General features: G+C 43.1%; 1 long non-coding RNA gene across 1 annotated transcript in view; it reads right to left on the bottom strand.

Moving 5' to 3' along the window:
* The window catches only part of LOC145349390 (uncharacterized), a 28,202-nt gene extending 2,716 nt beyond the window's left edge, over positions 1-25,486 (bottom strand). Inside the window, exons 1-2 of the long non-coding RNA XR_013888072.1 lie at positions 25,388-25,486; positions 20,559-20,677 (exon numbers count right to left, since the gene is read on the bottom strand). This is a non-coding gene — a long non-coding RNA (uncharacterized LOC145349390). The remainder of the gene's footprint in view (positions 1-20,558; positions 20,678-25,387) is intronic.
* Between the last annotated feature and the right edge of the window lie 1,582 nt (positions 25,487-27,068).

Genomic DNA, 27,068 nt, shown 5'->3' with positions numbered 1-27,068 from the left:
TGGAGTACAGGTCTCAGGAGTAGAGCCTGTCCTTGATGCTCAGGTGGGAAGGGGGAAGAAAAGAACAGGATTAGTGATTGGGGATTCCATAGTTAAGGGGACAGATAGGAGAGTCTGCGGGAACGAGCGAGACTCACGGTTGGTATGTTGCCTCCCAGGTGCCAGGTTCCATGATATCTCTGATCGAGTGTTTAGATCCTTAAGGGAGAGGGGAACCAGCCCCAAGTTGTGGTTCATGTAGGCACCCATGACATAGGTAGGAAAAGGGACAGGGATATAAAACAGAAATTCAGAGAGTTAGGGTGGAAGCTTAGGGCTAAAACAAGCAGAGTGGTTATCTCTGGTTTGTTACCTGTGCTGTGGGATAGCATGGAGAAGAATAGAGAGAGAGAACATTTGAACTCGTGGCTAAAGGGATGGTGCAGGAGGGAAGGGTTCAGATACTTGGACAATTGGGGCTCATTCTGGGGTAGGTGGGACCTCTACAAGAGGGATGGTCTGCACCTGAACCAGAGGGGAACTAATTTCTTGGGGGGAAAATTTGCCAATGCTATTCAGAGGGGTTTAAACTGATTCAGAGGGGGGATGGGAACCTGAACTGTAGCTCCAACGTACAGGAGGATGAGAATAGGGATGTCATGGATAAGGTTTCTAGGTCACAGCAGTGTACTGGCAGGCGGGAGGGTGGTTTAAAGTGTGTATGCTTTAATGCGAGGAGCATACGCAATAAAGTGGACGAACTTGCAGCCTGGACTGGTGCCTGGGACTTCGATGTTGTGGCCATTACAGAGACATGGATAGAGCAGGGGCAGGAATAGTTGTTGCAGGTTCCGGGGTTCAGATGTTTCAGTTGGAGCAGAGAAGATGGTAGAAGAGGGGGAGGCGTGGCATTGTTAGTCAAGGACAGTATTACGGTGGCAGAAAGGACGTTTGATGTGGACCTGTCTATTGAGGTAGTATGGGCTGAGATTAGAAACGGGAAGGGAGAGATCACACTGTTGGGAGTTTTTAATAGGCCTCCAAAAAGTTCCAGAGATGTAGAGGAAAGGATTGCAAAGATGATCCTGGATAGGTGCAAAAGTAACAGGGTAGTTGTTATGGGGGACTTTAACTTTACAAATATCGATTGGAAAAGCTATAGTTCAAGCACGTTAGAGGGGTCAGTTTTTGTCCAATGTGTGCAGGAAGGTTTCATGACACACTATGTAGATAGGCCAACAAGAGGTGAGGCTACATTGGATTTGGTACTGGGTAATGAACCAGACCAGATGTTAGACTTGAAGGTAGGTGAACACTTTGGTGATAGTGACCACAATTCGGTTATGTTTACTTTAGTGATGGAAAGGGTTAGGCATATACCGAAGGGCAGAAGTTATAGCTGGGGGACAGGTAATTATGAGGCTATTAGGCGAGATTTAGGATACATAGGGTGGAGTAGGAAATTGCAGGGGCTGGGAACATCTGAAATGTGGAGCTTATTCAAGGAGCAGCTACTGTGAGTCCTTGATAAATATGTACCTGTCAGGCAGGGAGGAAGTGGTCGAGCGAGGGAACTGTGGTGTACTAAGGAAATTGAATCTCTGGTGAAGAGGAAGAAGGGGGCTTATGTAAAGATGAGACGTGAAGGCTCAGTTAGGGCACTGGAGAGTTATAAATTAGCCAGGAAGGAGCTAAAGAGAGAGTTTAGAAGAGGACATGAGAAGACTTTGGCAGATAGGATCAAGGAAAATCCTAAAGCTTTCTACAGGTATGCCAAGAATAAAAGATTGGTTAGGGCAAGATTAGGGCTAGTCAGGGACAGCAGTGGGAAGTTGTGCGTGGAGCCTGAAGAGATGGGAGAGGCCCTGAATGAGTACTTTTCGTCAGTATTCACGCAGGAAAAAGTCAGTGTAGTCGAGGAGAATACTGCAATACCAGGTAGTAGACTAGTCGGGATTGAAGTACATAAGGAGGAGGTGTTGGCAATTCTTAAGAGTGTGAAGGTAGATAAGTCCCCTGGGCCGGATGGGATATACCCTTGGATTCTCTGGGAGGTTAGGGAGGAGATTGCAGAGCCTTTGGCTTTGATCTTCATGTCGTCATTGGCTTCAGGTATAGTGCCGGAAGACTGGAGGATAGCAAATGTTATCCCCTTGTTCAAGAAGGGGAGTAGAGACCATCCTGGGAATTATAGACCAGTGAGCCTTACTTCTGTTGTGGGCAAAGTTTTGGAAAGAATTATAAGGGATAGGATTTATAATCATCTAGAGGGAAATAATTTGATTAGGGATAGTCAACACAGTTTTGTGAAGAGTAGGTCATGCCTCACAAACCTTATTGAGTTTTTTGAAAAGGGGACCAAAGAGGTGGATAAGGGTAAGGCAGTTGACGTGGTGTATATGGATTTTAGCAAAGCATTTGATAAGGTTCCCCATGGTAGGCTATTGCAGAAAATGCAGATGCATGGGATTGAGGGTGATTTAGCAGTTTGGATCAGGAATTGGCTAGCTAATAGAAGACAGAGGGTGGTGGTTGATGGGAAATATTCAACCTGGATTTCAGTTACAAGTGGCGTACCTCAAGGATCTGTTTTGGGGCCACTGCTGTTTGTCATTTTTATAAATGACCTAGATGAGGGTGTAGAAGGATGGATTAGTAAATTTGCTGATGACACCAAAGTTGGAGGAGTTGTAGACAGTGAGGATGGATGTTACAGTTTGCAGAGGGACAGAGATAAGCTACAGAGCTGGGCCAAGAGGTGGCAGATGGAGTTTAATACAGAAAAGTGTGAGGTGATTCACTTTGGTAAGAATAACAGGAGTACAGAATATAGGGCTAATGGAAGGACTCTTCGCAGTGTTGACGAGCAGAGAGATCTCGGGGTACACGTGCATAGCTCCCTGAAAGTCGGCACACAGGTTGATAAGGTTGTTAAGAAGGCACACGGTGTGTTAGCTTTTATTGGTAAAGGGATTGAATCTCGGAGCCATGAGGTCATGTTACAACTGTACAAAACTCTGGTGCGGCCGCACTTGGAGTATTGCGTACAGTTCTGGTCCCCGCATTAAAAGAAAGATGTGGAGGCATTGGAAAGGATGCAGAGGAGGTTTACCAGGATGTTGCCTGGTATGGTGGGAAGGTCTTATGAGGAAAGGCTGAGGGACTTGAGGTTATTTTTATTGGAGAGAAGAAGGTTACGAGGTGACCTGATTGAGGCATACAAGATGATCAGAGGATTGGATAGGGTGGACAGTGAGAGCCATTTACCTCGGATGGTGATGGCTAACACAAGGGGACATAGCTCTAAATTAAGGGGTGGTAATTATAGGAAGGATGTCAGAGGTGGGTTTTTTACTCAGAGGGTAGTAAGGTCGTGGAATGCCCTGCCTGCAGCAGTTGTGGACTCGCCAACTTTAAGGGCGTTCAAATGGTCAGTGGATAGGCATATGGATAACATTGGAATAGTTTAGGTTAGAGGGTCATTAGATTGGTTCCACTGGTCAGCGCAACATCGAGAGCCAAAATGCCTGTACTGCGCTGTAATGTTCTATGATCTATAACTCAATCCATCAAGTCCCGGTAGCATCCTAGTAAATCTTTTCTGCACTCTTTCTAGTTTAATAATATCCGTGCTATAATAGGGTGACCAGAATTACACACAGTATTCCAAGTGTGGAATTCACCGTAACAGGTCGACAACCAGACTGCCTGCCTCTCTGCTAAGAGTATATGGCCAGAAGGCCATCTGTTGAACACCATCCTGACTGGGCAGCCTGCTAGTTGAAGTGAAACAAGAAATTGCTTATTGCCTCACCTCATTGTTAAAAAGTTCAGTTGCCTTATTAAAACAGTAATCTACTCTTTGTCATGATAGCTGCAGCATGTATGACTGGAAGGAGGATTTTAAATCTGGGTGAACTTATTTTAATTTTAAAGTTAAACCTTTCAAAAGAACTCATTCCCAAATCCATCTGATGGAATATTGGTTCAAAAGCTGGAAGCATGACTTTGTAAACTGAGGAAACAGCCTGATTATTGGATGTTTCCTCAGAAGCACCCTATCCACATTATGCCAGGCTTTCAGAGAAACTTTCTGATAGAAACATGCCAGAATGAATAACAGTTAGTCTGGCCTGAATGGTTAATGTTCAAAGATATTACCAATCACAGCTTTAGGCCCTGGGATACGATCTTTTAATGAGCTTGAAGAACTAATTTTAACCTAATCTAGGTCACTGGTTGCAAGGATACTATGTGGCTTAGGGCAAGCATATCCAGTGATATTAAGAGCCAGCTGCAGCCTGGAATTATGGCCTATGAGAATGGTGATACTGAATTTGAATAGATAACCATCCTCACAAGTATCTGCTCCATTCAGTGGCTATCAAACAGGGGGATGGATACTGGGTTAATCTGATACTTGTTTTCAGAGCCATGCTGCATCATAGGTTTACATTCCCTTCATTTTTACCTATCCCTTCTCCACTGTCAATCTTAGCAAAGGCTGCCAATTGTGTGGAATATCTTTCCAGTGGTTTTGAACATTTTTAAACATTAGTTGTTCTTTCCCTTTAAATTTCACCTACGTTTATTTCCATTAGGAATACACTCCCTGTAAACATTCAAATCTGCACCAGCAGTTAACCCATTAAAATTCCATTCATTTCAAGCTACCCAAAACCTCATACTAACTGTATTAATCATGTCTTGGTGGTAGAATGCTTGCATCTGAACCAGGAGGTTGCTAGTTCAAGTTGCATTCTAGACAGCGGAGCGCATAATCTAGGCTTGCTCTACAGGAATACTACACTGTTAGAGGTGCTAACCTTCAGATAAGATATTAAGGCAAAGCTACTTAATCAGGTGGATATAAAAGAGCTCATGACATTACTTAGAGAAAAACAGTGGCTATTCTCCTGGGTCTGAATATTACAACTGGCCCGTGTGCCAGTTCAGCTGCCTGGGAAGGTGATGCAATAACTCTTCTCATCAACCTCTTTTCATAGGACAGTACCACCATCCTGAAAGCAAGTCAGGCGAAATTTCATTGCACTCCTTCTCTGGCAATAATATCCATCCTTAGGTAATGGGACCAGAACTGCACACAGTACTCCAGATGCAGCCTAACCAAAGTTCTATACATTGTAGTTAGGCTTAGCTACTCCTGTACTCAAATTGTCTTGCAGTAAAAGCTAACATTCCATTAGCCTTCCTTAACCAGAATGATAGGGTGTGGGACAGCTTGATCTTGGTTTCAGACAAAGCTCGGTGCATCATCGAGGGCCAAAGGGGCTGTACTGTGATGTACTGTTCTATGTTCTATGTTCTATCTAAAATTTGCTGCATCTACATGTTAACATTCAGCAACTTGTGGACAAGGACATCCGTGTCCCTTTGTAGATCTACACTTCCTAATCTCTCATCATTCTGCACATCTCTTCATAATGCATAACTCACCATTTTTCCACACAATATTCCATCTGCTCTTGCCCACTCATTGGTTGGGATTTTATGGCCTTGCTCATCCCAAAAGCGTAAAATCCCGTACGAGATCTACAGATCTTCCTATGGTCCACCTCTCATCCGCTGTGATTCCCATGGCGATTGGGATGGTGAAATTCTGGCCACAATGTCTGTCCAAATCCCTTGAAGACACTTTGAAACCTCTGCACAACACACATTCATGCACAGCTTTTGTTATTCGCAAACTTGGAAATAAGGGTGAGGGGGGAGAAGTATAATTTGGATGTGAGAGGAAGGTTCTTCACGCAGAGGGTCGTGGGGGTATGGAACACGTTACCTGGTAGGGTGGTGGAGGCAGGAATGTTGGACTCGTTTAAGGTTTACTTAGATAGACACATGAGCGAAACAAGGATGGAGGGTTACAGTAGGGGGTATTAAATAGGGTCAGAGCCTCGGGAGACACCGGAAATGCAGACTTACATGTTAACGTTTTTGTCTTTTATTCCGCAGGTGGAGGTCCACCTCGTTGTCAAACGAGGGGCATGCACACGGTGGGTCATGCGTGGGCTGCTCTTGGAGGCTCCGGGAGTGGCCTAGTACTTCGTGTCGGTGTGTGTGCTTGATCCTGGACCGGTAGATGGGCGCCGCAACAGCTCGGTGACTAGCACTGCTAGCTGTGCAGATACATGGATTTGGGCCTGTGTCTGTGGGAGTTTGCGCATTCTCCCTGTGGTTGCGTGGGTTTCCTCCGGGCGCTCCGGTTTCCTCCCACACCCCAAAGATGTGCTCTTAGGCTGATTGGTTTTACCAAATTGACACTATTCTCCCCTGAATCTGGCTAAGTTAGGGGTTCCACTCACAGACACGCAGGGCAGATTAGGTGTAGGGTGATGCGGCAGCGCGGGCTCGTTGGGCCGAAGGGCCTGTTTCCCGTGCTGGGTTGTTCTTTGTTCTTTGTTCTTTGTTTTTTGTTTTTATTACATTTGTTCCCCACATCCAAATCATCGATGTACATTGAGAACAGCTGGACCCACATCCTGATCCTTGGAATACCCAATCATAAAGCCTCTAACATTGTTAGAAACAGCTGTAAACCGGAGGATTGGAAGGGTTTGAGAATACAGCAAAGAAATTGATAAAGAAAGAGAGAATAGAATTTGAATACAAACTTACAAAGAAACATAAAAACAGCCTGTAAACATTTGCATAACAGTTACATGAAAAGGAAACGTTTGACAAGACAAATGTGGGTCCATTACTGACAGAATCAGGATGATTTATAATGGATAATGGAGAAATGGCAGAGAAGCTAAATGATTACTTTGAGTCTTTCTTCACTGAGGAAGGTACAAGCAATCTCCCAAAATTAAAGGTCCAAGAGAATAGGGAGAATTAGGAATTGAAGAAGGTTGGTTTGAAGAAATTAATGGGGTTGAAGGTTGACAAGTCCCAAGAGCTTATCACCTCCATACCAGAGTGTTGAAAGACTTAGCTATGGAGAAAGTCGATGCATTGGTGACCATTTTCCCCATGGTAAGCTATGCAGAAGGTACGGAAGCAGAGGATTAAGGGTAATTTAGTGGTTTGGATCAGAAATTGGCTAGCTGCAAGAAGACAGAGGATGGTGGTTGATGGGAAATGTTCTTCCTGGAGTTCAGTTACTAGTGGTGTATCGCAATGATCTGTTTGGGGCCACTGCTGTTTGTCACTTTTATAAATGACCTGGATGAGGGCATAAAAGGTTGGGTTAGTAAATTTGCAGATGACACTAAAGTCAGTGGAGTTGTGGACAGTGCGGCAGGAAGTTGCAGGTTACAGAGGGGCATAGATAAGCTGCAGAGCTGGGCTGAGAGGTGGCAGATGGAGTTTAATGCAGAAAAGTGTGACGTGATTCACTTCGGAGGGAGTAACAGGAATACCGAGCACTCGGCTAACAGTAAGTTATTTGGTAGTGTAGTTGAGTAGAGAGATCTCAGTGGACATGTGCATAGATCCCTGAAAGTTGGCACCCAGGTTGATAAGATTGTTAAGAAGGCGTATGGTGTGTTAGCATTTATTGATAGAGGGATTTAGTTTAGGAGCCATGAGGTCATGTTGCAGCTGTACAAAACTCTGGTGTGGCCGCACTTAGAGTATTGCATATAGATCTGGTCACCGCATTATAGGAAGGATGTGGAAGCTTTGGAAAGGGTGCAGAGGAGATTTACCAGGTTGTTGCCTGGTATGGTGGGAAGGTCTCATGAGGAAAGGCTGAGGGACTTGAGGCTATTTCCGTTAGAGAGAAAAAGTTAAGAGGTGACTTAATAGAGGCGTACAAGATGATAGAGGATTAGATAGGGTGGACAGCTAGAGCCTTTTCCCTTGGGTGAAGATGGCTATCAGGAGGGGACATAGCTTTAAATTAAGGGATGATAGATATAGGACAGATGTCAGAGCTAGGTTCTTTGCTCAGGGAGTAGTAAGAGTATGGAATGCCCTGCCTGCAACAGTATTGGATTTGCCAATATTAAGGGCATTTAAACAGTCATTGGATAAACATATGGATGATATTAGAATAGTATAAGTTAGATGGGCTTTAGATTGGTTTCACAGATCGGGTGCAACATCAAGGGCGGAAGGGCCTGTACTGGCCTGTTATGTTCTATGTTCTATGTTCTAAACTTCTGCAGATCCTGGGATAATTCCTGCATAGTGCAAGGTAATAAATATCACTCCACTAATTAAGAAGGGAGGGAGCAAGGGACCTACAGAACTGTTTGCCTTACATTATTAGGGAAAATGCTAAAATCTATTATGAGGGATGTAATAAGTGTAATAAATAGAACAAAATGGTTCAGAAAACAATTCAGAAAGTCAAAATGTAAGCAGTAGATACTAACTCCTTCCTGCACACTCATCGCTACATCTGAAGACATATATCAGGCCCTGAATTGAGAAAGTTCATTGCGAGGTTTCCATAAAACTACATAGGCTGCTTAAAATTGCAGTGCACTGCCTCTTTAATGATTTTAATTGCCCCTTTAGGTGACGTTCGAGCACACCTGCCTCTTGAAATAGCCTGATGCAGCATGATGACCCCTTCCAGTGGCCTATTTTACAGCATATCAGTATCCCCATACTGTGAAAGTCAGGTTGGGGTGTCCTGGCCAACATTTATTCCTACACAAGTACCTTGCTGTTTATTTTATTTACTGGTCTTTGCTGTGCTCTGGTTGCTGCATCTCCCATACTGCAACAGTACTATTGCAACTTCTAAAAGTATTTAATCGGCTTTAAATTGTTTTAGGGCATCGTGGGGTTGTGAAAAATGCAATGTAAATTCAAATGTCATTTTCCTACAATCGGAACTGTGTCAACAGCAGAAAATCCATGCCATTATACCATTCCTGTGATTGTAATGCAGTAATAACTAGCAGCCACTGATGAGAATATTTTCATTTCAAGAATCACATAATTAAATGGGCCGAGGCCCTGTCAAGGTGAAGTATTTCTCTTCCTTCCTAGTTTCCGAGATTTTTAAGTAGCCTCTTTGCCCCCTTATGATTTTGACAGCTGTCTTTCTCAAATGGTATTCAAACTCTTGACAGTTTTAAAAATATATTGCACAAAATAGTTACCAGGACGTTTTCCATTCAGAGTATTCGACCTCTTAAAATCACTGGAAAAGTTAGAGCTGATACCTGCTCAGTCAACCTGAAACAGTGAAATAAATATATGAAATCTAACTGGAAGAGTTGTATTGAGTGTATAGCTGATAGAGGGGGGATTGAGATGGCAAAGCTTTGTGGTGTCTACGTGACAGCTCACTAATTTGGATTGAACACACACCATTTTCATCACTTGCGATGATGCATACATGTGGATGCAATGATGCTATCATGATACTGCAATTCAATGTGAATTGTATAATTCTGCTTTGAGTATCAGACAAAGAAGGAAGGTTCACTACGTTTTATTGAATACAGTTCTTCAAAATGAGATGGGAGTCATAAGATTATGTAATTAAACCTTACATTACCCCAAGAAGGATGCAGCAAAGCAACTCTCTGTATGTACAAATTACTTGATTACATCGTGAAAGTTACAGGGATTATATATATGGACAGGGACCCAGATGCTACTTTGGAAAACTGAAAGGAGAATAATATATTTTCGATTTTCCAAAATATTATTCCGCAGTGTAATGCACTCTGTTGTATGCTTTTTCACAAACTCGCCGAGACACAATCTCTGGTCTCCTGCCAAAACGTTTAAACCACTTCCGAAAGATTAGTCCAACTCTTGCATTCTTTCCCCAGGGCTTTCACTCTCTGGTCATGTATGATTCAAAGGGCATTCATTTCTGTCTGCAATGCCTAGCTGTGTGTGGCACATGTGCAGTTGCACACCATTTTACCAATGACTAATGGGGCAATTTTTCAGTCTGAAGGTACCATCTGGACACTATCAGCCATTAAGCCACTAATAACATTACTGATATAAACCACTTAATTGCTTTGGAAGTTCCCATCAGGCTGAGTTCCAAGATGTTAATCCTCGAATGGCACCCCAGCAAGTTTTGGATCAGGTCCACCAATGCCTTCTTCCCAACAAAACTGTGCAGCCTGCAGCAACCGCACAACAAATGGAAAATCTATTCAACCTTCATCTTATACCCGTTGTGCACATCAGAAAACTGAAATTGAGACTGCATTAAGGGTAAGTAATCACTTTTAAGTCTTGTAAGCACCAAGGTCAATTTTAACTCCTCTGCCAGACAGGAGCAAGGTGATAGCAGCCCTGAAGTCAGACTGTAGCACTGTTCCTGCTCTGATTGGCATGTGGTAATTTTGTCCTCAGCCTTAATTCACAAGTTAAACCGGGTGGACCTTGGAGAATGCTGAGCTCTCATAGGCTGAGGTTATGGGTTGAGGAGATTATAGAGATAGGAAGAGACAAAGGCCATGAATGAACTTGCAATCAAAGAAGGAATTTAAAATTGAGGCATTATTAACTAGGAACCTTTCGGTCCCCAATTGCATGATGAAATCTCAAACAATGGCAAAGAAAGCAGAAGATGGGAAGCACAAGTTGTAGTTAAAGCTCCTGACCAGTAGTTCCCCCACTAGCATGTTAATACAACTTCCATCAGTCCTTCCACCCTGTGGGATTTCAGACTATGGGAGGTCATTGACATAGGGCCCGATTTTACCATCAAGTTGCGGTGAAGTCATGCATTTAAATTGATTTAGTGGGCTGCATGCCCAACCTTACTGGCACTCCCCCCTTTACCACCACGTTCGCCCATCCAGATTCGGCACAAAACAGACCACAAAAGCCCAATTCGGGCGTTCCAGTTAGTGAGGAGGTAGGTGTCAAGCATCCAATGGCTCCCTGCTTGAGATCAGTGGAGTGAGTGGGGGAGTGGGAGAGAGGGAAGGTGGGTCTGACGGCTCTCTGCTTGAGATCAGTGGGGGGTGGGGAGAAGGGGAGTCTGCTGCCACTCTGCCTGAGATCAATGAGAGGGAAGCGGGGTAGTGGCCTGCGATCAGTTTGGGTGATGAGTAGTGGGGGGATGAGGGGATCAGTAATTTTGGGGGGTGGGGCAATGTCTGTGGGGGGCCAGGGGGAGGCATTGCCTGGCCCGGGAGCGATGTGGCAGGGGAGCCACATTCCATCATTTTTTTTTTCTGCGCATGCGCAGGTAGAGGCGCCAATCGGAGCTGCAGCACTTCGGGCGCGTTAAGTCCCACCCATAGGCTTGTGCAGTGTGATTCGGAATTGCTGATATTTTTTCAGAGAGTGAGTATGGGGGTGTCTGAAAAAAGGTCTAAAAGTTGGATCTGAAACACTCACAGTTTCAAGTCCGCTCAGCAGTTAGAATCAAAATGAGAGAAAATGGCCCATAGTCATGGCCTTCGTGCATGTGCTTCTGTAAGGCAGGAGAGATGGCAGAGCTCAAACTCGCAACAACACCACTTTAAACTTTGATCAAAACTTCAAGAATTGGTGACAGGCCTCAGAAGCAACTTCCTTAGAGATGTTGCTTCTGAGTCTCCACTCCATGGTAGACTTCAGAACACCAATAGCCTTCAACAGAATGCAAACAAACTGGGAACAGATGCCTCCATATGCTTACCTTTGCTGCAACAGTTCCTAGGTAGGTTTCCTGAAACATCACGTTATTGGTCTCAAGGTAGCAGCTCTCTTCTGAAGTCGGCATATGTCAATCCCAGCAAAGCTAGGCGTCAAGGTATCCCTTCAAAAAGTTGTCTCTTAGGCTATCCTCTTTACTAAGCCCTATTCTTATTCACCAGTACTGTACAATTCATCTCCAGCTCATTATTTATTCCACCCGGGGTGATCATTTCTGTGCAGGTGCATGGAAGGGTTGAAGCAATTGTTGCTGCCTTTTCAGTATATTTGTCCATCTCCCAGAGTTCTGCAGGCTCCAGATCTTCAGATGGCCACAGGAAAAAAAGACTAGGACAAGGGCACAGGCGTTGGTGTGGCACATTAGAACTAGGCAGTGGGAAATGATTGGCAATATGAGACAGCACCAGTTCGCCACACTGTCCGAATGAATGATGTTTACCAGAAAATGAAGGTCATAGACAAACACCCTGATGGTCAGGTCCTCCAGCCTTAATGTCTCTTATACTCTTGCTCTGCTGCCCCAATATTCTCTGAGGGGAACAAGACCCGTATGTGCTTTTTTTTATTCAGTCATGGGACACGGGCATCACTGGCTGGCCAGCATTTATTGCCCATCTCTAGGTGCCCTTGAGAAGGTGGTGGTGAGCTGCCTTTTTGAATCGCTGCTGTCCATGTGCTGTGGGTTGACCCACAATGCTGTTAGGGAGAGAATTCCAAGATTTTGAGTGCGAAGGAGTGTCGATATATTTCCCAGTCAGGATAGTGAATGGCTTGGTGAGGAACTTCCAGGTCGTGGTGCTCCCAATTATGTACTGCCCTTTTCATTCTAGCTGGAGGTGATCATGAATTTGGAAGGTGCTCTGTAAGGATCTTTATTAAATTGCTGCAGTGCATCAAGTAGACGGTACATACTGCTGCTACAGAGCATCGATGGTGGAGGATTTGAATGCATGTAAACGTGGTGCCAATCAAGTGGACTGTTTTGTCCTGGGTGGTGTCAAGCTTCTTGAGTGTTTCTGGAGCTGCACCCGTACAGGCAAGTGGGGAGTATTCCATCACACTCCTGACCTGTGCCTTGTAAATGGTGGATAGGCTTTGGGGAGTCAGGAAGTGAGTTACTCGCCACAGTATTCCTAGCCTCTTACCTGCTTTTGTAGCCACTGTGTTTATGTGGTGAGTTGAGTTTCTGGACAATGGTAATCCCAAGGATATTGACAGTAGGGGATTCAGTGATGGTTACACCATTGAATGTTAAGAGGTGGTGGTTAGAGTGTTTCTTATTGATGATGGTCATTGCCTTGCATTTGTGTGGCATGAATGTTACTTACCATTTGTCAGCCCAAGCCTGGATATTGTCCAGATTTTGTTGCGTTTTAACATGGACTGCTTCAGTATCTGAGGAGTGCAAATGGTCCTGAACGTTGTGCATTTATTGGTGAACATCCCCACTTCTGACCTTATGATGGAGGAAAGGTCATTGATAAAGCAGCTGAAGGTTGTTGAGCCTAGGATTTCATGCGCTCTACTAGCATCTCCACTACTGTATTGCAGAAGTGGTGATCTTTACTGAAGAATGTTGATGTTCAGAACTCCCCCTTAAACGATCATTGATTTGGCAAGCTGGAGGACTGGGGAACTTTAAGCTTCAGTAGAAGGTTACTATAAGTAGAATCAATAGAGCTAAGATATATGATGAAAGGAAGCTAGCAGAAAACTTAAACACAGATACCAAAAGCTTTTACAAGTATATAAAGAGGAAGAGAATAGTTAAAGTAAATTTTGGCTCTTTAGAGGACAATACTGATGAGGTTTTTAAGGGAAACAGAGATGGTAGAGGCATTAAACCAATATTTTTCCTCTGTCTTCATGGTAGAGAATGAAGATTTTCCAAAAACTGTAGTTAATGCTGAGCAACTTGGTGCAATAACAATCATTAGGGAAAAACTAATGGGATTTAAGGCAGATATGTCTCTAGAACCTGATTGTTTGCACTCTAGGTTATTAAAGGAGGTGGCAGCAGAGACAGTGGATGCATTTGTTGTGATATTTCAAAGTCCCTTGGATTCTGGTAATGTTCTGGTGGACTGGAAACACACTAATGTAACACCCCTATTCAAAAAGCGAGGGGAAACAAGTAGGAAACTATAGGCCAGTTATTCTGACCTCTATTGTAGGAAGTTGCTAGGATCAATCATTAAGGAGGAGATGAATGAGCATTTGGAAAAACAAAGATGAATCCACCATTGTCAGCATGGTTTTATGAAGGGAAAGTCATGCTTGAAAAATTTGCTTGAGTTCTTTGAGGACATAAGTAGCAAGGTGGATTGTGGGCCACCTATGGATATGATATATCTGGACTTCAAGGAGGCATTCAACAAGATGCTGTATAAAAGACTGATCCAGAAGGTGAGATTGTAGGGGACTGGGGGTAAAATACTAGACTGGATTGAAGATTGGCTGACTGACAGAAGCAGAGGGCTGGGATAAATGGGTCCTCCTCTGGCTTGCAAAATGCAACTTGTGGGGTGCCACAGGGGTCAGTCCGCAGACCTCAACTGTTTATAATCTATGTAGATGTTCTGCAAGCAGGAACAGAGTGTAACTTAGCAAATTTTATGGATGATACTAAAATAGGTGGCAAAGCAGACAGTGAAGAGGACATAAAGATTCTACAGATGGTTACAGGCAGACTATGAGAATGAGCAGTAATTGGCAGATGGAATTTAATGTGGATAGATGTGAAATTATCCATTTTGGCAGAAAAAAAGAAGGTCAAATTATTACTTAAATGGAAAACAGATTCAAAATGCATCCGGGCAGAGGGATCTAGGTGTCTGTGTTCGTGAATCGCAGAAAGTCAGTATGCAGGTGCAGCATGTAATAAAAAAGGCAAATGGGACGTTGGCATTTATTGCAAAGGGATTGGAGTATAAGTGTAGAGAAATTTTGTTGCAGTTGTATAGGGTGTTGGTGAGACCACAGCTGGTGCATTGTGTCCAGTTTTGGTCTCCTTATTTAAGGAAGAATTGGAGGCAGTTCAGAGGAGGTTCATCACATTGATTCCAGAGATTAAGAGGTTGATGTATGAGGAGAGATGAAACAGTTTGGGCTTGCACTCGCTGGAGTTTAGAAGGATGAGAGGGGATCTGATCGAGGTATATAAAACTTTAAAAGGGATTGATGAAGTAAATGTAGACCAAATGTTTCCTCTTATGGGGCAATCTAGAACAAGAGGTCACAGGTACAGATTGACAGGCGATAGATTTAAAACTGAAATGAGAAGGAGCTACTTCTCGCAGAGGGTGGTGAATTTGTGGAACTCACTGCCCCACAGTGTGGTGGAGTCTGAATCATTGAATGGTTTCAAGAAGGAGATAGACATGTTTCTAATAAAAAAGGGAAAGAGGAATATAGGGAACAGGTGAGAAGGTTGATTTGAGATCAGGGAGAGATCAGCCATGATCTGATTGAATGGCAGAAGGGCTCGAAGGACTGAATTTGCCTACTTCTGTTCCTAATTCCTGTGTTAAACTGCTTTTAAAGTACATTCATTTTCTAAATAGCCAGTAGGTCCACAGCAAATCCAGACAATGAATTGGACAGGCTCTGGGCATCATAAACTGACATGTAGAATAATATGGCCAACACAATGTAGATAGTGTTTCTGTTAAACTTGAATGTGCCCAACTATCAAAATGGTGCTGGCTTCAGAACAACTGATGTACATGAGACAATTGATTTTGGAGGCAACTGAGAAACGTCCTTCAGTGCAGGGCTTTTGCAATCTTAACATTTCCTGATGTCACCAAGCGTGGTGGCCAAATGTAATGGTTAACTGAGATTGGTGATATTCAAAATAATCTTCTAGGGATAATCCAGGATAGGTAGCACAGATTAAAATCATGTCCTGTTTGACAAATTAAATACTTTTCTGAGAAAAATGTTTGTAAACATTTAAAGGGATTGTGGTAAATATCGTGTATGGATTTTTGAAAGACATTTGTGAAAGTGTGCAGCTAGAGGTGTTTTATAAAATTCAGGCATGGGAGGAAATAGTAGAGAGAATGCAAACAAAGAGTTAGGCAAAATAACCAATGCTTAGATTAGCAAGTTTACATAGACCGCTCCCTTATACATGCAGGCAAATAATGGAAATAATTCAGAGTGCGTACAAATACAAAATATTTGTTTTGGTTATTCATTTAATATCCAAACAAAAAAAATTGCCATAGGGCTCCATTTTATAGTCCTCAGTAGCAAGTTGGCAAGGTGGGGGCCCACCCACCGTGAGCTAATTGAGGCCTTGGAACAGCCATTAATTAAGTGGCTCAAACCATTGCACTGGGATTTAACCAGGAGCAGGAGAGGCCCATGTCTAGCAGTAGCCCAGGAAATTTCACTGTGCAAACTGGCGGTGGGCAAGTGGTCTATGCTTCTTTGGGAGGCTCCCTGAATGTATTAGAGGGACCCGACAAGGTCACCCTCAAATCTTGTCCTTTCCTGTCCCAGTTTCCCTCCCCCTGGCAATGCCAGGCCTCTTTTTATGGCCTACTAGGCTACCCCCAATGTGGCCGACAAAATTACTTCTGATTCACCGCTCCAGCACGGCACATGTTCTTGTAGGGCTCAGTGCTGTACCGGCAGTTGCCACTACTCTTAGTGGCGTGGTTGGTACATGATTAGCGGCCCCTGCCTAAGGTGGGATTCCTGTTTTGCTGAGAGGCAGAAGTCCCACCTCAATCCAATTAACAGACATCTACCCTCCACAAAGAATAAAACCAGCCTACAGTCTTACTTTAAGATATACCAATGCTTTTATTGAGTTAAATGTGGTTTTTCAATGCAATGCAGAATGGACAGAATAAAAAGTTGCCAGTATAGTTTCAATAACTTAAAGGAAATAGTATTGTAAGAATGCAAAATGTAAGAAGACACTGAACAAGAAAAAAGTATTTAATTCCATTCATTTCCCTATCGATCAACTATACCAACAATAGTATGGACATTCCACTTTCAATATCTATCAATAAAACAACAGTCTAGAATATTTATATATTTTCATTCATATAGCATCTTTCATGGTCCCAGACACACAAATACTTTACAACCAATGAAGTACACAACTGTCAATTTGCACATACTAAGCTCTCACAAACTGTATTGAAATATCTAACTAAATAAGTTGTTTTTTTATGATCTTGGTTGAAGGATAAGTAATGGCTAGGACATTAGGAGATCTCTCCTGCTGTTCAACAAATAGTGGCATAGGTTATTTTACTTACGCCAGACAGGACAGGAGGGTCACTAATTTAATTTTTCACTAAGGGATAGCACCTCCTGAAGGGCAACACTATCTCAGTACAGTTTGCTGTACTGCTGACAGTATAGTGTCAGCCTGGATTATGTGTTCAAGTCTTTGGAGTGGGACTTAAGTCTGCAATTTTCTGATTTAATAAGTGTGAGTGGTACCGATCAGCCAAAGTTGACACCTTAAGTATAGTTGTTAATGTAATTTCCATAGTCCAAGCAGCTCAGACTTGGCTGGATGCCTCCCTTGGCTTATCTTCATACTGTTAAGTGGGAGATCTGCAAAACTGACACTCTTGGCACACAACCAGTTAGTCATCCACCCCCGGGTTTGGCTGGATCATGTAAAGCCTATTATCACCTCTACCCCCGCCAACCACCCCTGTCAAATCTATTTCCCACTTGCGCTTGCCACAAACACTGTATCCTTAATATCATTTCCATCCCCTCTGGCTGCTCTCTCAAACTGAATAAGACTGGGTGCAATGTTAGCATCCTATTAAGCTCTGTGCTGAACTTTGGATTCTATGTACTCACTGTCACAAAGATTATTTCCACTTCCATTGCTCACCTCTTCCCAAATTTCAGCCCATCTCCTGCCAAAAGCCTCATCTATGCCTTTGCCAACTCAAAACACAAGTATTTTGATACTCTCCTGGCCAGTTTCTCCAACTTCCAGAACTTCCAAAGTTTGGCAGCCATCTTTATTCCTGAACAAAGACCTTCTTCGCCATCACCCCCTGTGCCTGCTGACAGACACTGTCTACCAGTTCACTGATGAAGTTGCTCTTTTCAACAGGTAGTACCTTTAATTTTTTCAGGCAACAACCAGGCCCATGCTGTATTTTAAAGAAAACAACTTGTGGATCGATCATGTGGCATATTCTGGGTTGCTGCACAGTTGCAAACCTGTACAGATTAAAGGGAACACCCTATCCCAGACACTTCAAATTTAAAATCTGTGCTGCATTTAAAATCCATTACGATTTTCACCTTTCCTAAGACTTCCTCCCCCAAACCCTCTGGGCATAAAATTCAATCACCTGGATTTTTGGGTTTGGGACAATCGTTCAGGGTTTGCTCAAGCCCATTCAGATTGAAGTGAGTAAAAGCAAATAAATTGCTCTCCCCACCTGATCTGAATGATTACGCACAGGGATCTGTGCTTTAAGCACTTGTCTCCTCTTTGCAAAGCATGGTCCTCACATGGCAGGTGGAATCAGCAAAAATTGTTTGCCAATCACTTAATACAGATAGCCTGCTTAATCTTTGAAAATGATTGCTGCAATTGAAATTCCTGAAAAATGAACACTGAATCACACAGAGGGGGTCCAAAATTAGCAATGTGGCACTGGGGACATTAGCAGTGCAAGTGGGCAGGGAAGAGAGATGCCATAATCTTCAAAACTCTCATCACCTAGGGGCAACTCATTCCCCCACCACCAAATGAATAGATCTCACCCTTAAACACCACACAAGCATGAGTCTGAGGCCTCCAGTAAGAGGCCTCACACCTCCCCCCCCACGCAGAGGCCTCATCCCAACCCTTTCCCGACAACAGGGCCACACAGATATGGGGTCACCAAAGACCCTGCAACCCTCAGGTCCCTCCCATTCAGGTCCTGCCTCTAGACAGTGCCACTGTAGCAATGCCCACTGCCATCTTGGCACTAACACCCTGGCAATCAGGATTTGGAAGCCAGCTATAACTTCTTTCACAAAAGATTCTGACAGTTTCTCTGTGACAGATTTGGAGCTCACTGGCCTGTATTTTCCTGTTTCCTGTCTCCTTCCCATTTGCTACTTTCCAGTGAAATGGAACTTTCACTAAATCTAATGAATTTTGGAAAATTAAAATCAGCACCTCGACTGTTTTACAAGCCATTTCTGTTAAGGCCTGAGAATGAAGTCTATCAGGACGCAGGGACTTATCAGCCCAAGTTCCAACAGTTCACTAAGTACCACTTCCTTGGTAATTGTGATTTTTTTGAGTTCCTCTCTCCCTTCCAATTTATGAGGGAGATGAGCAAAATAATAAAGCCAGAATAAACCAGAGGATGGTTAGTTTGCCAGCTCTCTGGAGGGGGAGGTAAAGGCAAAGAGTTAAAATGACAAGCTTGGCAGAGCAGCATACAGGGCAGCGTTGATCGGCATACACACCGAGGTACTAGGTGCATTGTGTTAGGAATAGGGTTAGGGTTAGTAGCCTCCTGTTGCTGTCAAGTTGGCAGAGGACATGAAGCAGAGTTTGCCATCTCTGCAGCCTCTGCTCTATCTCCCTGTTGTGCTGCCGACCTAAAAACACTGTGACTGCTGCCCCAGTACCTGTCACAATCTTCGTATGTACAAGTCCAGTTTGTACAAGTTTGTTGACCAGCAAGGGGCATGCATGCGGCAGGTTGTAGTGGGCTGCTCTTGGATGTTGCTTCGGGAGTTGCCTATTGCTTCATGTCGTTAGTGTGCTTAAACTGGACCATCTCGAGGGCAACATGACAGCTCAGAGACTATCTCTGTTGCTGTGCGGACACATGGATTTGGGCCTGTGTCTGTGGGAGTTTGCGCGTTCTCCCCGTGGTTGCGTGGGTTTCCTCCGGGTGCTCTGGTTTCCTCCCACATCCCAAAGATGCGCTTTTAGGCTGATTGATTGGGTACTAAATTGTCCCTATATTGGACCTCCCTGATCCTCGCACATTAGGCGTAGACTAAAATCATGAATAGGTCACTGAGACAATGGGACGGCGGCGCGGGCTCGTTGGGCCGAAGGGCCTGTTTCCCGTGCTATGTTGTTCTTTGTTCTTTGTTCTTTGTTTTAAGTCACTTACTTGTCTGCAGTCACTGTGAGGATGTGGAAGCACTCTCTGGCAAATGCACCTCAACACCTCTATAAATGCTCTGGACCACTTTTGACACTTTACAATGTAAAAAAGGTTCTGTAAAATTATCTACTGGGTACCTTACCCTCTAAATAATGCAACTGCATGGCCCATCTTGCTACTTCATGCTTCTTTTTTTCAGTTCTGGACAATGAAGGCTTTGCAAGGGCCTAGATGATGCAGTTTTGCTATTCTAGTGCCAGAACAGCCTGTTGGGCTGTGTGACAGCAATGTAGGCTGCTTCCACATGCCGAGGACCCAGCTACATGCACCCATGTCAATGCCAACTGCTGTACATACAGGAAGTGACCTGTGATGCAGTTTGGCATGATGTGGATGTGCCGGCGTTGGACTGGGATAAACACAGTAAAAAGTCTGACAACACCAGGTTTTAGTCCAACCGATTTATTTGATAGTAAACGCACAAGCTTTCGGGTTAGTCCCTTCACCTGACGAACGGACTAACCCGAAAGCTTGTGCGTTTACTATCAAATAAATCAGTTGGACTAAAACCTGGTGTTGTCAGACTTTTTACTGTGCAGTCTGGCCCCAGGGAATCAAGCCTGCATAACTAGAAGTGGCTGTCCACAAATGAATTTCTTAACTTCTAAGGTACATTGCTGTCTCTATATCCCACCATTCCTGGCTGTGTCTTCAGGGTCAAATCCCTTCAATAAATTTCCTCATTAACTTCTTTCTTTAAGACCTTCCTTAAAACCTGTAACAAAATCTTTCTAAGAAGCCTCACAGCACCAGGTTAAATGTTAACTTTAACCTGGTGTTGCGAGAGCTCTTACTTACCCCAGTCCAACACCGGCATCTCCACATCACAAAATTTTTGGTCAACCTTCTCATAGGTCCACCATTGGCTCAGTGTCTGGTTTTTCAATACTGCCTCTGAAGAACCTTTGAACACCGCCCTGTGTTAAAATGGAAACAAGTTGTTTTGTTGTATTTGTTCGAATCACCTCCTGTCCATGTTGCCCTGTCCCCTTTAATTATGATGTGGAGGTGCCAGCGTTGGACTGGGGTAAGCACAGTAAGAAGTCTCAAAAGACCAGGTTAAAGTCCAACAGGTTTATTTGGCAGCACTAGCTTTCGGAATCTCAGGCTGCCAAATAAACCTGTTGGACTGTAACCTGATGTTGTGAGACTTCTTACTGCCCTTTAATTATGCCAACAAGTATCCCATGTGACAATCTTGTCAGATGCCTTTTAAAAGTTAATTTACACAATATTCATGGCATTTCCTTCCAAAACACAATCTCCAGGAATATCCTCAGAGACGCTTCTATAATGTACCAGATGTTACTGGGATTGTGCTGGAAACCCCATTTACCAGAACCTGCAAAGACTTTTGTCACAATTTCGGAAAGTTACAGCAACAACACAGGAGCAGTTCCAACAGTGCCCATTACATTGTCGAGACCTACCTGTTTGCTCATCAATCCTCTCTATCAGCGTAATGAGGATTCCTCCATTAGTTTTTCAGGAGGAAAATGTGAAACCTGCGAGAGCTAGTCCAACCAGGTTAAAAGAAAAGACTGGAAGAAAGTAGTGAGCTATCACACCATTTTCACTATCACAGTTGTGGACAATGTACCTTTAATTTGTCTCTTGACAAACACTCTCCTCAGTCCAAAGAAGAAAGCGCAAGGGAATCACAAATACAGTGATGTTATCTTGCCTCAGATCTGATGCCCACAAAATTATTAGTTTTATTAAAATTGGATTTTTAATATGAAACAACGTATGGTGTTTCTGTTGCAATAGCATCTGGTTCGATGGCTGCGCATGCAGGTTTGGATTTAGTAGTTTCTGAATTAAAAAGCAAATCCAACAGCAACATGATTTGAACTTTAACCAACGCTGATACGTGCCCGCCAAACTGCTCTACAATGAACAACAGTGCACAAATTCCAGCAACAACTAGTGTGAAATTTAGACAAGGAGGAAACAGGAAAAGGCATGAAGAAATAAGAGAGTTATTACAAATATTTAAGAACAAAGAACAATACAGCACAGGAAACAGGCCCTTCGGCCCTCCAAGCCTGTGCCGCGCATTGGTCCAACTAGACGATTCGTTTGTATCCCTCCATTCCCAGGCTACTCATGTGACTATCCAGGTAATTCTTAAACAATGCCAGCGTGTCTGCCTCCACCACCCTACTTGGCAGCGCATTCCAGGCCCCCACCACCCTCTGCATAAAAATCATCCCTCTGATATCGGAGTTATACATCTCCCCTCTCACCTTGAGCCTGTGACCCCTCGTGATCGTCACCTCCAACCTGGGAAAAAGCTTCCCACTGTTCACCCTATCTATACCCTTCATAATTTTATACACCTCTATTAGGTCTCCCCTCATTCTCCGTCTTTCCAGGGAGAACAACCCCAGTTTACCCAATCTCTCCTCATAGCTAAGACCCTCCATACCAGGCAACATCCTGGTAAACCTCCTCTGCACTCTCTCTAAAGCCTCCACATCCTTCTGGTAGTGCGGTGACCAGAATTGGATGCAGTACTCCAAATGTGGCCTAACCAGTGTTCTATACAGCTGCAGCATCAGACTCCAGCTTTTATACTCTATACCCCGTGCTATAAAGGTAAGCATACCATATGCCTTCTTCACCACCTTCTCCACCTTCAGGGATTTGTGGACTTGCATATCTAGGTCCCTCTGTGTGTCTATACTCTTGATGGCCCTGCCATTTATTGTATAGCTCCCCGCTATATTAGTTCTTCCAAAATGCATCACCTCGCATTTATCTAGATTAAATTCCATCTGCCATTTCTCCGCCCAATTTTCCAGCCTTTAGGACAAAAGGAAAAGTGTAAAAAAGAAAGGATCATCTCACGTTGTTATACCTAGCAATACAGATGTGTAGTAGTAGTGATACTTACTGTCCCAGATGATCTAATAAGGTTTAACGTTAAAAGTCCATGATAAACGTGAGGGAGGGTGGAGTGGACTTGCATCAGAAGCTGAATTGGTGTAGACCTAATGGGCCAAAAGGCCTCCTTCTGCACTATAAGGATTCTTTTTTTATTCTTGCTGGTGCATGGGCTGGTCAACGTTTATTGCCCATTCCTAATTGCCCAAGGGCAGTTCAGAATCAACCATATTGCTGTGGTTCTGGAGTCACATCTCGACCAGACCTGGTAAGGGCAACAGATTTCCTTCCTGAAAGGACGTTAGTGAACGAGAAGGGTTTTTCCCAACAATTGACAATGGTTTCATAGTCATCAGTAGATTCTTAATTTCAGGTACTTTTTATTGAATTCAAATTCCACCATCTGCTGTGGTGGAATTCAAACTCAGGTCCCAAGAACACTAGTTGAGTTTCTGGATTAATAATGGAGCGATCACCTCCCTCTAAATTCTATGGTAATTGATTGGCAGAATAGCTCAAGGAACTGAATGGCCCACCCCTATTGCTATTTTCTTAAGATTCAAGAGGATGAACCACCCATTTTCTGATATTTTCTGGTACAAACAACAAGCCTCACACTTGTAAAATTTTACAAGTTCTTGAATTAACATGATTGAGTCTTGCGGGGAAAAGAAGGGCTACCTCACAGAAACATATTTCCTGTTAGCTGGTCAATGCAATGTCATTTAAGGTTGCCACAGGCTGCACCATTGACTGTTTCTCCATCTTAGTTAAAAGAAGTCCTTGCCTTGCCTCATGCTTATTGTTAAGTGGTGCCCTCAAACTATATGATCAGTTGTCTCTCAATAAGCAGAGAGATGCCTATGAGTCCTTGGGAACAGCAGCCTTCATGAACTGCAGCCTATTATCAAAAAATATGTTGGTAGGTAGCTGCAAAGGAAGTGTATCTCAGATGGTGAAATTTGAATCTGGAATTAAAAGTCTAATGGTAACCACGAAACCATTGTCAATTGTTGTATAAACCCATCTAATTTACCATTATCCTTTAAGGAAGGAAATCTGCCATCCTTACCTGGTGTAGCCTACATGTAACTCCAGCTCCACGGGCAATGTGGGTGACTCTTAAAATGCCCTGTATTCAAGGACAATTAGGGATGGGCAATAAATTTAGACCCAACCAGCGGCACCCAGATTTCATGAATGGATAAAAAAAAGTCTGTCATTAAGCTACAATGTGTAACTCACAACCAGGTTTTTGACTGTAGTTCTTAATTGAAGGAAATGCCAAATTGATTCAAAATGTTGTGGAGATGACACATTCATTGTCAGGGGGAGGAAAATTGATATAGGCCAATTGTTTTTACATGAACCATGACCACTGTTGGCTGACCAGAGAATGACATTAGCAGTGACCATAGAAAAACCCACAGCCTTCTAGCTGGAGAGACAAGCACAGCAGTGAGTAGCACTTTTGGGAATAACATTTGGATCACATTAAATCATTACAAAAACTTTCATTAGATTGTAAATGCAGCGCAACTAAAGAAGATTGCCTGAAATGGAATTGGCAAGTTATTAAAATAAAAGGTCTGTTTTTTTAAAAAAAGATTCTTTATTTGCCATTGCAATCCAAGTGGCTTTATGGTATTATTGTTTTGGCAGGAGGCAAAAGCAAATGTTCTGACTCTGCTCAGTAATGTAAATCTTTCTATCATTTATATCAAGACAACTCCTCAGTGTATCTATATTATTGATTATGTTGCCTACTCAACCCGAACAAGGCTGATTGGAGCTTGAGGAACAGGAAGAAAGTGTTCCATTGACTCAATGGGATCTATTACCAATTTGAAAATAATTAGAGAGCTTTTATGAACCACCAGTTTGCCATTTGCACCCCTTACTGATGCAGAGATTTACTTTTTTTTTGACACATACGAACATGAATCAGGTTTTACTGAACCCATTGCATGATCTGAGGGATTTGAAAATAAACTGCAGAATATCATCCAAGCATGATTTCATAATACCATGAGGAATTTAGCTGTTCTAACTATAACTTATTTTTCTTTTGGTTTTATATCAATCTAGATTGTTTTGAACTTTCATAAATTCTGTTCTCCTTACCACAAGAAAGTCCATACAGATATAACTCTATACTTTGGTTTAATTCTTTTCTTGGAGCGAATTAAGCTTCAATGGAGAACAACATTAGTCATATCCTGTTGTGCTTCTATTCAGGCCAACTGTGCTTCTCGATATTTAAATCTGAATTTCATTGGTATATCTGGAATGCTTTTTTGAGACTTACAAGTACGCCACTGCCATTATGCAACCAGTATCTTAGCACAGATGGTGTTAATTTTCATGATAGTGGGGTTCTACCAATTGTCCACTGTACCTTCAGCAGCAGGTATGGTAAAATACTGGAGAAACTCGTCCCAGCACACTTCTGCTCAATTTTGCCCATTAAATTAGCGAAAGAGCGAGCTAATGTTACAGTAAAGAAACCAGGCAGTTGGGACCAGAGTGAATGGGACAGGACCTGTTTACCACCTGAATGGATCAGATTGAAGGATTGAGAAAAAAATGTAAATTAGACCAACCTGTTTGATGTCAAATTGGGTGTTGAAAGAGAAATTAAGAAAGAGAAAGAAAGATAGAAACAAAAGAGAGAGAAAAAGACATAAAGGGAAAGCAAAACACTTTTACCATTTTTCTCACTTTTTTCTCATACTTACAGCAGAACTGAGAGCAGAAATAGAAGTGGAACGGGAAGGGAATTGCTAGATCCAGGGGAAAGAATAAACTGAAAAGCAGGCACAAGCACCCAGTATATATCTTGCAGAGTGGAGAGAGGAAGCAAACTGCTTCAGCTGCACAATTATTATCTGAAAAATAATCCGATCGAATCGTGACATCCCAGAAAAGTCACAAGCTGATCAGTCTGTGAGCACCACAGCTGACAGACTTAATTGGGGGTAAGAAAAGAACTGAGCTGAATAAATTGGAGTCAAAGGTTGGCAAGAAAAATGGTAACTGAACAATGGGCTGCCTTCAAAACAGAGAGAGTTTGAGCACACCCAAGGTGTATTCCCTTGAATGGGAAAGGTAGGGCAAACAAGCCTGGAGCATCCTGGATGACAAAGGAAATAGCTAAAGTATGCTTATGATAGACATCAGATAGAAAATCCAGTTGAGGACCAGGAAGGTTAATAATGAGGTGAAAAATTCAATAAGAGAATCAGAGTGGGAGTTTGAAAAGAGACTGGCAGTCAATATAAAAAGGAATCCCAAAGCCTTTCATAGGCATATTAATAATAATAGTGGTAAAAGGAGGAATGGGGCTGATTCAAGATCAACAAGGGAAGTGGTTAGCACTCACAAGGCCAGGGACCCGTGTTCATTTCCGGCTTCGGGTGACTGTGTAAAGTTTGCACATTCTCCCCATAACTGCATGGGTCTCCTTCAGGTGCTCCGATTTCCTCCCACAATCCAAAAATGTGCAGTGGATTAGCCAAGCTAATTTGTGCCTTAGTGTCAGAGGGGCTGGCAGATTTAAGACAGAGGGCATAGAAGAGGTATGAATAAATACTTTGCATCTGTCTTCACCAAGGAAGAAGATACTACCCAGGCCATAGTGAAAAAGGAGGTAATTCAGACCTGAGAATGGTTGAAAATTGACAAGGATGTGGTATTGGCTAGGTTATCTGTCAAAGGCTTTGCTGAAATCCATATAAATAACATTGACTGCACTATCCTTATCTACACTCCTGGTCACCTCTTATGTATGGCCTGCCTTTGATAAAGCCATGCTGACTATCCCGGATCAAGCTTTGCTTCTTCAGATGTTTCTCCAATAGTTTCCCTACCATTCACATGAGACTCACTGGTCTGTAGTTCCCTGATTTACCTGTACAACCCTTCTTAAATAGCGGAACCACATTATCTGCTTTCCAGTCTGGCACCTCCCCCGTGACGAGAGAGGAATTGAAAATTTTGGTCAGAGCCCCTACAATCTCTTCCCTTGCTCCCCCAAAGCAACAAAGGACACAATTCATCTGGACCTGGATATTTATCCACTTTTAAGGCTGCCAACATCTCCAATACCATGCCCTTCCTTATGTCAATTTGATTAGGGAAAGCTAGCTTGGATTTCTAGAGGGTAGATTATGCCTAACTAGCAAGAGGTTTTTGAAAAGGTAAGAAAGAGGAACAATGAGGGCAATACAGATGACATGATATACATGGACTCCCAAAAGGCATCTATTACAATGCCAAAGATGGACTTCTGAGTAAAGTTATAGTTCATAGAACATAAGGGATGTAAAATTGGCTGAATGCTTTGAAACAAAGTAATGGTTAATAGATTTTTTTGGGCTGTTGGGAGATTAGTAGTGGAGGTCCCCAGGGGTCAGTGTT

Source organism: Carcharhinus amblyrhynchos, chromosome 1 (assembly GCF_965287045.1).
Source record: "Carcharhinus amblyrhynchos chromosome 1, sCarAmb.v2.hapA, whole genome shotgun sequence".
Taxonomy (NCBI): domain Eukaryota; kingdom Metazoa; phylum Chordata; class Chondrichthyes; order Carcharhiniformes; family Carcharhinidae; genus Carcharhinus; species Carcharhinus amblyrhynchos.
The sequence above is the reverse complement of the archived record's forward strand: the minus strand, read 5'-3'. Positions and strand labels throughout refer to the sequence as shown.